Source organism: Dasypus novemcinctus, chromosome 10, assembly GCF_030445035.2.
Source record: "Dasypus novemcinctus isolate mDasNov1 chromosome 10, mDasNov1.1.hap2, whole genome shotgun sequence".
Taxonomy (NCBI): domain Eukaryota; kingdom Metazoa; phylum Chordata; class Mammalia; order Cingulata; family Dasypodidae; genus Dasypus; species Dasypus novemcinctus.
In genome coordinates this window covers 50,068,991-50,081,626 of record NC_080682.1, presented here as the reverse complement: position 1 = coordinate 50,081,626, position 12,636 = coordinate 50,068,991, and the positions used below count along the sequence as shown (strand labels likewise).

Genomic DNA, 12,636 nt, shown 5'->3' with positions numbered 1-12,636 from the left:
GATACCATGGATCTGCTACTATCTGTATCACTGATCTCCTGTAAGAAAATCCTTTTTCATAAATCTTGGTATGTGACATACCTGCTTTTTGCCCTGATTTGCTCAACACACCTGCCACTCTTAAGAAGCTCATAATATGGAAGAATAATTGAAATCCTAATTAGCTTAATCTAAGATAGTTGAAAGAGATGCCACAGAGAAAGCATGAGCCATGTTTAAGAAGAATCAGCCATTCTATCCACCGATAAACTCTATCTTTCTTAGAAACCAATCTCTCCACCTCTGATCATTTCCCGCTTCACAAGAAGAGGAGTGCGTCTTGTGTAGGATTAATGTGGGAAAGTATGGGAGGGGTAGGGAGTAGGGTATATGGGAATCCCCTATATTTTTTATGTAACAATCATGTTAAAAGTATTTAACAAATACAGAATGTATTAAAAAAAAACAAGCTACATTCCTCCATGCAATTTATTAGATAAATAACTACAACTCTCGTCATATGATATCTGAAGGTCCAGTTTTAGGAGCATGATAAAAAGTCTATTTTGGCCTTATATATAAAGTGTGTTTGCTAATACAGTTTTCCAGATAATAAAGCTGATATTTTAATGCCTGGAGAAGTCAAACCTCTATGTCTATTCCTCAATAAGGTCAGAACTTGAAAGAGAGATTTAATTCACTGTCTTCCCTAAATCCCAATATTTTTATACAGACATGAATTTGAAACCTAATTGATCTTTGAGAAATTATGTTATCCTTTAAGCATCATGGTTCTCATTTCTATGTGGCCAAATATCTACCTCATTGGATTCTGTGAGGGTTAACTGAGATAATGTGATTGATAACATCGTTAGGTATCCAATATTCTGCTCACGTGTTATACGGGATGCAAAGAGGAGTCTAGACAAAGAACCTTGAGAGATTGAGGGAAGGAGGTAAGTCTTCTTATTAAGTACTTTTTATCTTTTTAAAATATCTTTCAATTTTTAAATACAGGAACCAAAAAATTCAGCAGATGACTTCAAAAAAGAATATAGGAAATCTTACTATGACCTGTGTTCATGACACTCCAGCCAGTATAATACCACAATTCAGAAGTAAGAGCTTGAGTACGGCAGAGCAATGTCACAGGAGGATATTAAATAAATTACTGGGGAAGCCAAACCTCAGTCCAAGCCACTTAGCTCAGGAGAACATTGCTCTCCATGTATCATTTAAAATGCAATTCCCTTGAATGTTACTGAATAGTTCTGTTACCAGACATGGCTACTTTTACAAGTAGCATGTGGTTTAATGGTTTTATGTCATCACAATAACAGAAACATGACATTCAAATGTGACTACAACTTGTCTGAGTCTATTTTTGGAAAGCTGATTTTGTAGAGGACATGCAAATATGGAGACTTGGTTTCTGTTTATTTCCCAAAAGGCTTAGCCAGTGACTCTCATATACTACTCCCCTCTGTGGAATGATTTTTTGAAATGAGTGCGGTGATTTCAAGCCCCAAATAATGGTTGTTCACATGCTGTAAAATAAAACACCTTCTTTAGAAACAGAGTTTGGCATGGATCCAATTTTCCATCAGAAGAAATATCCTTTATGGAATATTCCAATGCTTGTGTTCTTATTCCTCATAGGGGAAGAAGCAACAAATGACAATTTTTTTTTTATTTAACATTCTGTCTCAGTAGAGACACTGCCTCATATCTTTCAGAGACAGATTTGTGACTACTCCCTCAAGTTCCTGCCCTCACATACAGACATCACTGCCAACACCTACCTTCAACTTCTTATTTCTGATGTCAGAAGAAGTAATTTTCTTGGGCTCAAAGTTAACCCTTATGTATTAGTCAGCCAAAGGGGTGCTGATGCAAAATAACAGAAATCTGTTCACTTTTATAAAGAGTATTTATTTGGAGTAGAAGGTTACAGTCACAAGGCCATATAGAGTAAGTTACTTCCCTCACCACAAACTGTTGCCACATATTGGAGCAAGATGGCTGCCCACCTCTGCAAGGGTTCACCCTCCCTCTTCCTTCTAAGGTTCTGTGGACCCAGCTTCTCCAAGCTTTGTCTCTCTCCCTGGGGCTCAATTTTTCCAGGCTCAACTGCTCTGGTCTCTCCACAAAGTCAGCTGTAGACTATTAGGCTCTCTCTCTTCCCAGGCCCTCTGCCATGTCTGTGGAGCCATCTCTATTCCTCTCTGATCTTCTGTGTGTTTACTTCCCAGAGTTCCAGCAACAAAAACTCCAACTAACTCCTTTGTCATGTAGTTTTCTCTGTGAACTCAATGTCCTATTGACATGGCCCAATCAAACACTTAATCATTATTTAATCAAATAAACATGAAACCTCTGAATTTAATACAATCTAATACATCCAGAGGAACAGACCAGTTTACAAACATAAGTCAATATCTACTTTTGGAATTCATAAATAATATCAAACTGCTACACCTTCCATTTGAGTTCTTGATTCTAACACCTCCTGCCCACATCCAGGACTTTGATCCTCCGTATTCTACGCTTGTTCCTATATTCTCATCTTCTCCCTTGCTACTGGATCTCTCCTTTCAGTCTATTAATGTGCCAAAATCATTTCTCTCTCTCTTACACATGCAAACATACACATGAATGTGCCCACAACATATATAAACACACAACCCTCTGTCGATCTCTACCTCTATTCTATCTCTAGTCCCTGTGGTTCTTTCACAACCATATTACTTAAAATAGTCCACATTTGCAGTTTCCCAGTTTTAAAACTCCTAATTTCTATCTTGTTCTATAAATAAGCACATGATTTTTCTTTGCCTCTTTATTTCAAACAATATACTGCCAGTGTTCTTTGCTGTTGCTGTTGTTGTTTTTCAGTTCTGTCATTCCCTCTTCTTCTCTTTAACCCATAATGGCCATCTTCTTCTCTCTGTCCCTACCCTCTTCCTTCCATAAACCCAGTCTTCTGCTCTCATGAATCTAGGCAGATTGTTCAGGTAAAATTTATTTTTGATGATCTCTTAAGAATTTAATCCAATAGCCAATAACAGTAATTCGAACCTTTTAGTAGCATGCAAGACAACTGATTCCTTGTTCACCCTTTTGAAAACTCTCCTTTAGTTTCATTCCACTGATGGCTCTTTTATGTTCCTCAACTGCCATAGAGTGAACACAGATTTTCTCCACTCTGCCATATAATATACATGGTTAAAACAATTCTGGAAGTTAGGGATTATTATATTTTCCAAAAGAGAGAATCAACAAAACCAAAAATTGGTTCTTTGAAAAGATCCATAAAACTAACAATGAATAAACAAAATCTGAAATGAAAGGGCAATCTTTACTAATCCAGAGAATTTAAAAGGATTATAAGGATAATATGAACAACTAACGCTAACAAATTAAATAACCTAGGGATGGATGTTTGAGGCTTTTATGGACCCCAGAAAATCAAGTCCTTAGAGTTAATCCATTCCTGTGGGTGTAAACCTATGGTAGGTGGGCCCTTTTGATTAGGTTACTTCAGTAAGGCATAACTCAGGATGGGTCTTAATTCTCTTAAAGGAGTCCTTTATAAGTGGGATGAATAGAGAGTGAAAGCCACAGTAACTGAGAAAGAAAGCCATGGAATTAAGAAACTAAGAGCAATGAAACCTGGGAGGAAAGGGAGAGACCAGTAAACATCACCATGAGCCTTGACACAACAGAGGAGTCTAGGGTCATTGGTGGCTGGTCTTTGGCAAAAGAGAATTGCTGGATGATGCTGTGAACTGGATATTTTTCTCAACCTCAAAAATGCAAACTTGCAACCTAATATACTCCCATTGCAAAAGTCAACCCATTTATGGTATATTGCATTTTGGCAATCTAGCAAATTAAAACACTAGGTGAAATGAACAAATTCCTAGAAACACACAAACTACCTACAATAACTCAGAAGAAATAGATGATTTCGATAGACCAATAACAAGTAAAGAGAATGAATCAATAATCAAAAACCTTGCAACTAAGAAAGGCCCAAGACCAAATAGATTCACTTACCAAACATTCCAAGAAATTAACACCAATCCTGCTCAAACCCTTCAAAAAAAAATTGAGAAAGAGGGAACACTTCTGTGATGGTTAGGCTAATGTATCAGCTTGGTCAGATAATGGTGCTCAGTTGTTTGTTCAACCGAGCACTGGGCTAATTGTAATACAAGGATATTTCATGGACTTTAATCATCAGTGAGTTGATTGCTTAGATGGCTGATTACATCTATAATCAATCAAGGGGATTATCAAGGAGACATAGCAATGAGCAATGTCTTATCTAATCATTTCAAGGCCTTAAAAGGGGAAGTGGGGGGCAGCAGACTTGGCCCAGTGGTTAGGGTGTCCATTTACCACATGGGAGGTCCGCAGTTCAAACCCCAGGCCACCTTGACCCGTGTGGAGCTGGCCTATGCACAGTGCTGATGCGCGCAAGGAGTGCCTTGCCACGCAGGGGTGTCCCCGTGTAGGGGAGCCCCATGCGCAAGGAGTGCGCTCCGTAAGGAGAGTCACCCAGGACGAAAGAAAGTGCAGCCTGCCCAGGAATGGTGCCACACACACAGAGCGCTGACACAACAAGATGACACAACAAAAAGAAACACAGATTCCCATGCCGCTGACAACAACAGAAGTGGACAAAGAAGACACAGCAAATAGACACAGAGAACAGATAACTGGGGTGGGGGAGAAGGGGAGAGAAATAAATAATAAAATCATAAAAAAAAAACCACTGACATTTTTAAAAAGGGGGGGGAGGGGAGTGATTTCAGTATTCAGAAAGAATTTCCAGCTCCACTTCAAATAGCCAATGTCTCCTGGGAACTCATCAAGGACCTTCATCAGAGCACCTGGTTTCAGCCTGCCCTGCATTATTTGGACTTGTGTATCCCCACAGTTGTGTGAGAAAATTACATAAAATTTCATACTATTACAAATATTTTCTGTTGGTTTTGTTTCCTTAAAGAACCTTGGCTAATACAACTTCCTGACTCATTCCCTGAAGAAACCCACATTACCTTTTTATCATAGCCAAATAAAGTTACCCTAGAAAAAGAAAATTACAGACCAATACTCCTTTTAAATGTGGATGTACAAATCCTCATCAAAATACTAGCAAAACAAATCCACCAGCACATTAAAAGACTTAAACACCATAATCAAGTAGAATTTATCCAAGGTATGCAAGGATGGTTCAACATAAGAAAGGAAATTAATGTAATAAACAACAATAGAATGAAAGGGAAAAAACATACGATTATCTGAATTCTCACAGAAGAGGCACATGACAAAATCCAGTACACCTCCATTTTTTTGAGCAATTTTATTGAGTTATATTCACATATCATACAATCCATCCTAAGTGTACATTCAACAGGTTTTGGTACAACCACAGAGCTGTGTATTCATCACCACAATCAATATTAGGGGATTTTCATTCCTCCAAAAAGAATATCCTCCCACATTACTAGGACAGAACAGTCCCTTCAAAATAGGTGCTGGGATAACCAAATATTCATGTCCAAAAGAATGAAAGAACACTCTTATATCATACCTTATACAATAATTAATTCCAAATGTATCAAAGACCTAAATATAAGAGCAAGGACCATAAAACTCTTAGCAGAATCTGCTTGATTTTTCTGTAAAACAACATCCCTAAGAAAACAATTTATAAAAATCAGAACCAACTTTTAAGGTATTTTTCCAAGTTTTGATAACTCTGTAAGATTTTTGGACTCTGACTTCTGATCTAAAGTTGCTTTTTTTTTTCTTCACTTCTAGCATATAAGGATTTCCCTTTCTTAGTTTCTACCTTGGCTAAGTATTTCTAAACTATTTCTTTCATAATTTCAATGCATTGTATTAATTGCAAATAGTGATCAGATGGATGTCCTCTATGCTCTTTCTTCTTCATCATGCTGCAGCTCTGGTTGCAATCATATTTCTGACTGTATATTCTGGTATGTAAAAGATAATTTTTCTTTCTCTCCTTGACAATTACATAGTGGTAGCTTCAGAGGACATCTTCTCTTCTGATAGTCTTCTTGAACAAACTCATGTACTTCAAATATTTCCAGGAACTCAATGTTGAAAATTCCTATTTAATATCACCAATGTAAACCTCTTTTGAGAGTTACCAAGCTGTATGCCCACTGCTCATATGTAGAAGAGAAGTTAATTATACTTTCAGATATTCTCTCATAATTCCCTACTTTAGAAGGTGGCACTATCTGCAGAAAACAGAGGATGGATATTAGAAATCATTGGGAATTTCTTCTCTTCCTCAAAGTTCATATTCAGTGGAGAACCAATGCTTACCCATTCAACTTCCTTAGCATTACCGATATGCAGCGGCTACCCTCAAATCCCACACCTGGTCAGATAAATCAGACCCTCAATATTACTAACCTACACTGTTTAAATATTGGCTGGATCTACATTTATGCCTCTAATCCCTCCTGTTCTCTTCTAGTCTTCTTTTGGCTGCCAGTGGCATTTTCAACTTTTTAAAATGAATCCATCATCATTGATTCCATGGATCAAACCTTTTAATGCAACACCACTACCTGTAGGAAAAAATTTAGATTACAAAACTGAATCTTGAAAATCAAGCCTTTAACTACAGGTCTAAATTTCATGGTGCTCTGTATCACCATTCTGAATTTCAGTTTATGTAAGCCATTTGCAATATCATGTCTCCATGTCATTGTTCAAGCTGTTGCCTCTCTTTGGAATGATTTCCCCCTTGCTCCTTCTTTCTATCTTCAATGACCATATCCTCCTTTATATTCCTAAAGGAAATATTTATGATAACCTTAATTTCATTGATATACTTTCTTACCTGCCCTTACTCTGAGACTGATATTCTTTAAGGTAGGGTTTCTTTTTGATGTTCGGAACCAGATAATCTTTGCTGTACAGTACTGTCCTACACATTATAGATGTTTAGCAGCATCCCTGACCTCTACCCACTAGGTACTAAGAGCACCCTCTCCATGTCCCCCAAACACGACAACCAAAAATGTCTCCAGATATTGTCAAATATATCCTGGGTGGCACAATCTTCCCTGCTTGAAAATCACTACTTTAAGATAGGAGGTATATTTTAAAAGTCCTTTGTTTAATGCCAGAACTTATATTCAGAAATATTAGTTGACTGAGTATATAATGAATGAAAATCTACTTAAGAACAGACTGTGTGTATGTGTGTGTATAGTGTGTATGTGTGTATAATCCTGATACTCAGACATCTGCTATTAATAATCTTATTTTAAATAACTGAAACACATAAAATATTTGAGTTATGAATTACATTTTTGAGGAATTCAGAGAACAAAAGATCAAATAAAATTTGAGAGACAAGAGATTGACCATATATATGCATGTCATGTTGAAAGAACAAATGCCAACTAAGATACACAGTGAAGTAGGAGCAATTAGCAATTTTGTGAATTGGCTGACTGTTCAAATTTAGTTTGCCAAGGCTAATGTTTAGTTAAGTCAATACTTCTGCCAATTATAAGAGCCTTCATTGAATGAGCTTGTGTTTGAATTTTAGCAACTGTGCATTTCACCTGAGGAAATATAATCTGGGCAATAGTCAAAACAAATGACTCTGTGTTGACCAGGAGACTTGGAAATAAAAGGTAAATAAGAGAAAAATCGTATTTCTTAACTGCTCTTCCTTTAGACATTTATTTAACAAATGTTTAGAGAATACTTAGTATGTACTAGATACTTCAAGGAAATCAAAATAATTTCCAAAGATCTTTTTACTCTTACAAGACAAGATAATTCATACATGAAAATAAACTAAAGACGTAGAGTCAAAAGGTTAAGGAAATTCAAGCAAAATAGCCATTGCTTTCATTTGGAGTAATCAAGGAAGTAATCACAGCAAAGATAGAACAAAATTTGGTCTTAAGAAAACAAAAAACTGGATTTTATAGCAGTACTATTTATAATATAAAAACAAAATCCTAGAAAATTCTTAACCTTCAACATTAGCTGAATAGTTACATACCTTTGAAAATGTTGGTTCTGAAAACTCTGCAATAATAAGCAAAATCACTTATATATCCTAATATTATAATTTCAATATAGAATAAGTTTGCATTCATTTTGAGGACCCATGTGTACAATGCATTATATAACAAACAAGGCCTAGGAGAAAATACCTGACAATATGGATGGTTGTATCTGAATTATGGGACTAACAGGGAAAATATGGCTTCTTTAGAAATGCCAGTATTTTAAACTTAACTTTAATAGCTGCATATTATTTTACATATGAAACACTAACAAACTAGCCAAAGGTTTTATTCTTTTACTCTACTCAGATTTGAGTATATAAAAAAACTTTATTTTGTCCTCCACATATTCATATTACACTGACAGAAGTTTGAGATGTCACAAGGAAACAAAAACAATGTTTTTTAAGTTTTATTTCTATTCATTGCTATAATTAATCAAATTGTTTTAGTCCTCAGACTGAAAAAATAAAACATTCCCACAAACTCAGAAGGATGGATTACATTTCATAGGATCACAGCCTTGGGAGAAAGTTTCTCTTTTGAGGAAGACATAGTGAAATAGAGCAGGGAAGCCAGAAATGCAGATGTGACACAGCACAAAGGTGCTCTACCCTTTCTCCCACTTGCCTATGGTGTGCTAGGACATTGATATGTCCTACTTCCCAGCATGCCCTTTTGTCTCACACATGACAAACCAAAACGTACTGCCTCATTTCTGAACCATGCAAATCCATTTCAAACCTGTTCGTTGCTAAAGAACTTTCCATGCTAGGCTATTTAAAAGGATTTGAAGTGAAATAAAGGATTGAAAAGCAATTAGAAACACAAGTCTTTATGCTTGATTTGGAAATCCTGGTTGGATTCTTCTCAATAAAATGAGAAGGCCTAAAATATTAGATCTTAGACTCGTCATTACATGGGATGGAATATCTTGTGCTTTGTTGTCATGAAGAGAGAGTTCAAGATTATGAGTATAGGCTAATAGTCATTTCCTCAACAATTCTGTGAGGGAAGGGCTGTGATTAGTAGCATTTTCTAGATGAGAAATTGAATTTCTGAGAAAAGAGCCCTATGTCCAAGATTTCAGAAATTGTAAGTGATGAAGGCAGATTTCGAACTCGAGCCATCTGACAAAGGAATCATGTTATTACTATGGTGTAATAACTCCTGAACAAAGGTAATATGATTGCTGTGGTTCAGACACTGGAGACCAAGTTCATCTGTCAGGAAGATTACGATGCCCTAGACATCTAAGGATCAGGATCCAGGAAAAAATAAAATGGAAGAGCAACACAAGAATGGGAACCAGAAAGTGATGGAATGCCAAAGAAAATTCTAGGAACTCATGTCTTCACTACACCCATGGTGGCGAGTGGGGTAGGTGGGTTGATTTCATTTTTAGGCTCCCAAAATGGATACATATTTGGACATGGATAAAAATATGCCCAAACAGAATTATATTTGAGAGGTGGATAATTCAGAATACAATAGGAAGTGCAACAACTGGAGAGTCCAGTAACTTAATTCTAAGATTCACCTACTGTCTTTGTTCTTTTCTTTACTCATTTTGATTATAATCATTTGCATAATTATTTTCTTCTATACTATATTCAGGGTATTTCAAGAATAATCCAGTTCACTAGATGAGGTAATTTTTGTTTGTTTTTTTCAACCCTACTCTCTTGGACACAGTGATGTAAATGGGTGTAGATGGTGACTTCTTAAGCAGATAAAATTAAGAAATCATAAATCTGCTACACTGAACTTAAATATTTTTCCCTACCACCACTTAGAATTAACTTCCTAAAAAGCACTTGGTACCAATGAATACTTCTAGAAAACTGATTACAATTTATGTTAGAAGATTAGAAAAAAGTAGGAAAATAGACCAAATATATAAACATAAATCCCTCTTCTTCTCTGTTTTGGTATCACTGGAGTTTATACTGATACCATTCTTGTTTGGATGATTTATATCATCCATGTTTTAGATGGTAGTGATATGCATATGCTCATTATAACCATATGATATATTTCACATTTATTTATTTTAGTCTACCCCCATATATACTAGAATGTAAGCTTCATGAGGACAGAGACTTTAAGTATTCTGATACCAAGTCCAAGAATAGTGCTTAAAACCTAAGAGATGTTCAATAACCATTTTTTGAATTAATGAAGGATTGACATAAATACTTGTATATACATAGAACTGAAACCAAAACTGTAACAAAAATAGTCACTGACCTCAAGAGTTTCTATAACTGAGAAGTTAGATATTGAATAATAATTACAAACACAATGGATTTAGAAACACTGATCCAGATATGCTGAATGGTAATATAGCATCTCCCGTTTAGGCTATGCTGCCCCAAATATCCCTTGAAGCTTTTACAAGAAATGAAGGTACAGGTAGTAAAAAATATATAAAAGAAAGTTGGAAGACATGTTGAGAAGTTTTTGTCTTGCTCAGCCATGGTGGGAGGAAACAACAAAAACACAAATTCCCTCACTCAGGTTAGGATGTAAGGGGATATACACCAACTCATTCATATGTTGAATGGGAGAATATATAAAGTAATGAACAGATGAGCCTGTCAGTAAAGAAATATAAAGATTAATAACCCTTTATCTTTCATGTATTAGTTGAGTGAGTTAAAAAAAAAGTAAGTAAACACTCCTATATCTCAGTTCATTCATTGGTAAAATGAAAGTAAAGGTAAAACACACCTCATCATGCCCCTGAAATGATAAAATGAAAATATTCATGTAATATATTTAGCACAGTTCCTAAGCACATGTGAGCTATTAATTCTATTATTCTGTTCACTATTTTTTTTAAATGCTACCTATTTCTAAAAGAGATTTCAGGATCTAAGCCTCCTCTTGATATAGAGGGGGACTGGACATAACCATCCCAGGGTCCACGGGATGGAGGAATAGAGTATGGATTAGAGTGGACTTAGTGGTGTTCTGCTGGGGAACTATAGTGATTAGTAAGGAAATAAATTGTAATATCGATGTGGAGAAAGTGGCCATGATAGCTACTGATGTTCGGGAGAGGGAAAAAGAGATATGATGTGGGGGCATTTTCAGGTCTTGGAATTGTCCTGAGTGGTGCTGCAGGGACAGATGCTGGACATTGCGTGTCCTACCAAGGCCCACTGGGTAGAATGGGGGAGAGCGTAGACTACAATGTAGACCACTGTCCATGTGGTACAGCTGTGCTCCAAAATGTATTCACCAGGTGCAGTGAATTTGCCACCATGACGGAAGAGGTTGTTGATGTGAGAGGAGTAGGGTAGGGAGGGTGGGGGTATATGGGGACCTCATATTTTTTTAATGCAACATTTAGAAGAAAATAAAGAAGAAAAAAAATAAAAGAGATTTCAGGAAAGTCAAACAAAAGGGCAAACATAAAATTAGGATAAAATATCAGAGTTGAAGAATAAAGGGTGATGTGCTCAATACACCAACTGCCCATTCTATAACCATCTTCCTTTTGTACCTTCCTAATCAGATCTAAAGTTGGTTGGGGTGTCTATATACCCAGCTATATTGCCCAGGCTTCCTTACTTAATTAAGTTTCAACAAATGGACTAGAAATATAATTTTCTGGGTTAAACTTCTGGGAAAACATTTTAAAAAATGGTGACTGGTTCGGCTTGCATGAGTCTTTTATCTCCCACTCTTTCAGAAGTGGGAAATACCTTCTCCCTGGAATATTGCCAGGCCAGTTGGAACATCATCATCCATCTAATGACCATGAGGTAACCTCAGATATGGTAGCACTGAACTAAGGATGTAAGAGCAGAAAGACAGAATGGGCCTGAGTCTCTAATAATGTCTTAAACTGTCATACCAGCCTGAACACAACCTCTTGACAACTCTTTAAGAGAAGTTTGGCACACTTTTTTTTGTTTAATCTCTTTGTGTATCCCTGTTACTCAGAGCCAAATATAATTTTAACTGATAGGTGTAAATGAAATAATTATACTAAAAAAAGAATGTAAAATGCTCTATTCTGCTTGCATATAAGCTGTGAACTTCCCAATAGTCATGTGAAAAAGGAAATATAAAAGGTTATAAAGCTTTCATGAACTAACAAAATAAAATGAAATATATTCCAATAATTAGAATCTAAAATTACTTCATGGGTTTTACCTAGAGAGACCAGAACATATCTTTTTTTTTGAAGTGTACACTAAGGCATTATTAATTATTTTTATTAGAAGAGTTGTAGGTTTGTAGAGAAATCATACAGAAAATACATGATACCTTGACTTGTATATTTGGTAGTTTTTTTTTGAAGATATAAATTGGTATTTCTATGTTTATTTCCTATAATGATTTTTATTTTAAAAAGTTAAGTTTCACATAGGACTATAAAATATTCCTATGAAAAAGACTAAAACATATCGTTTTCTAAATGTGACCTGATTTAGAAGTAGAAATTATGGACTGTAGATGTAAAAGTAATTTTCATGCATCTTGCACTTGCTCTTCCTCCAAAATGAATCATTGCAATCTAGCTGCTCACTGAAGCTAAATATCAACAATTTTGATATCAATA

General features: G+C 35.8%; 1 protein-coding gene across 26 annotated transcripts in view; it reads right to left on the bottom strand.

The window, feature by feature from the left end:
* Positions 1-12,636, bottom strand: part of LRRC4C (leucine rich repeat containing 4C) — a 1,388,209-nt gene that overhangs the window by 1,137,975 nt on the left and 237,598 nt on the right. The window lies entirely within an intron of this gene.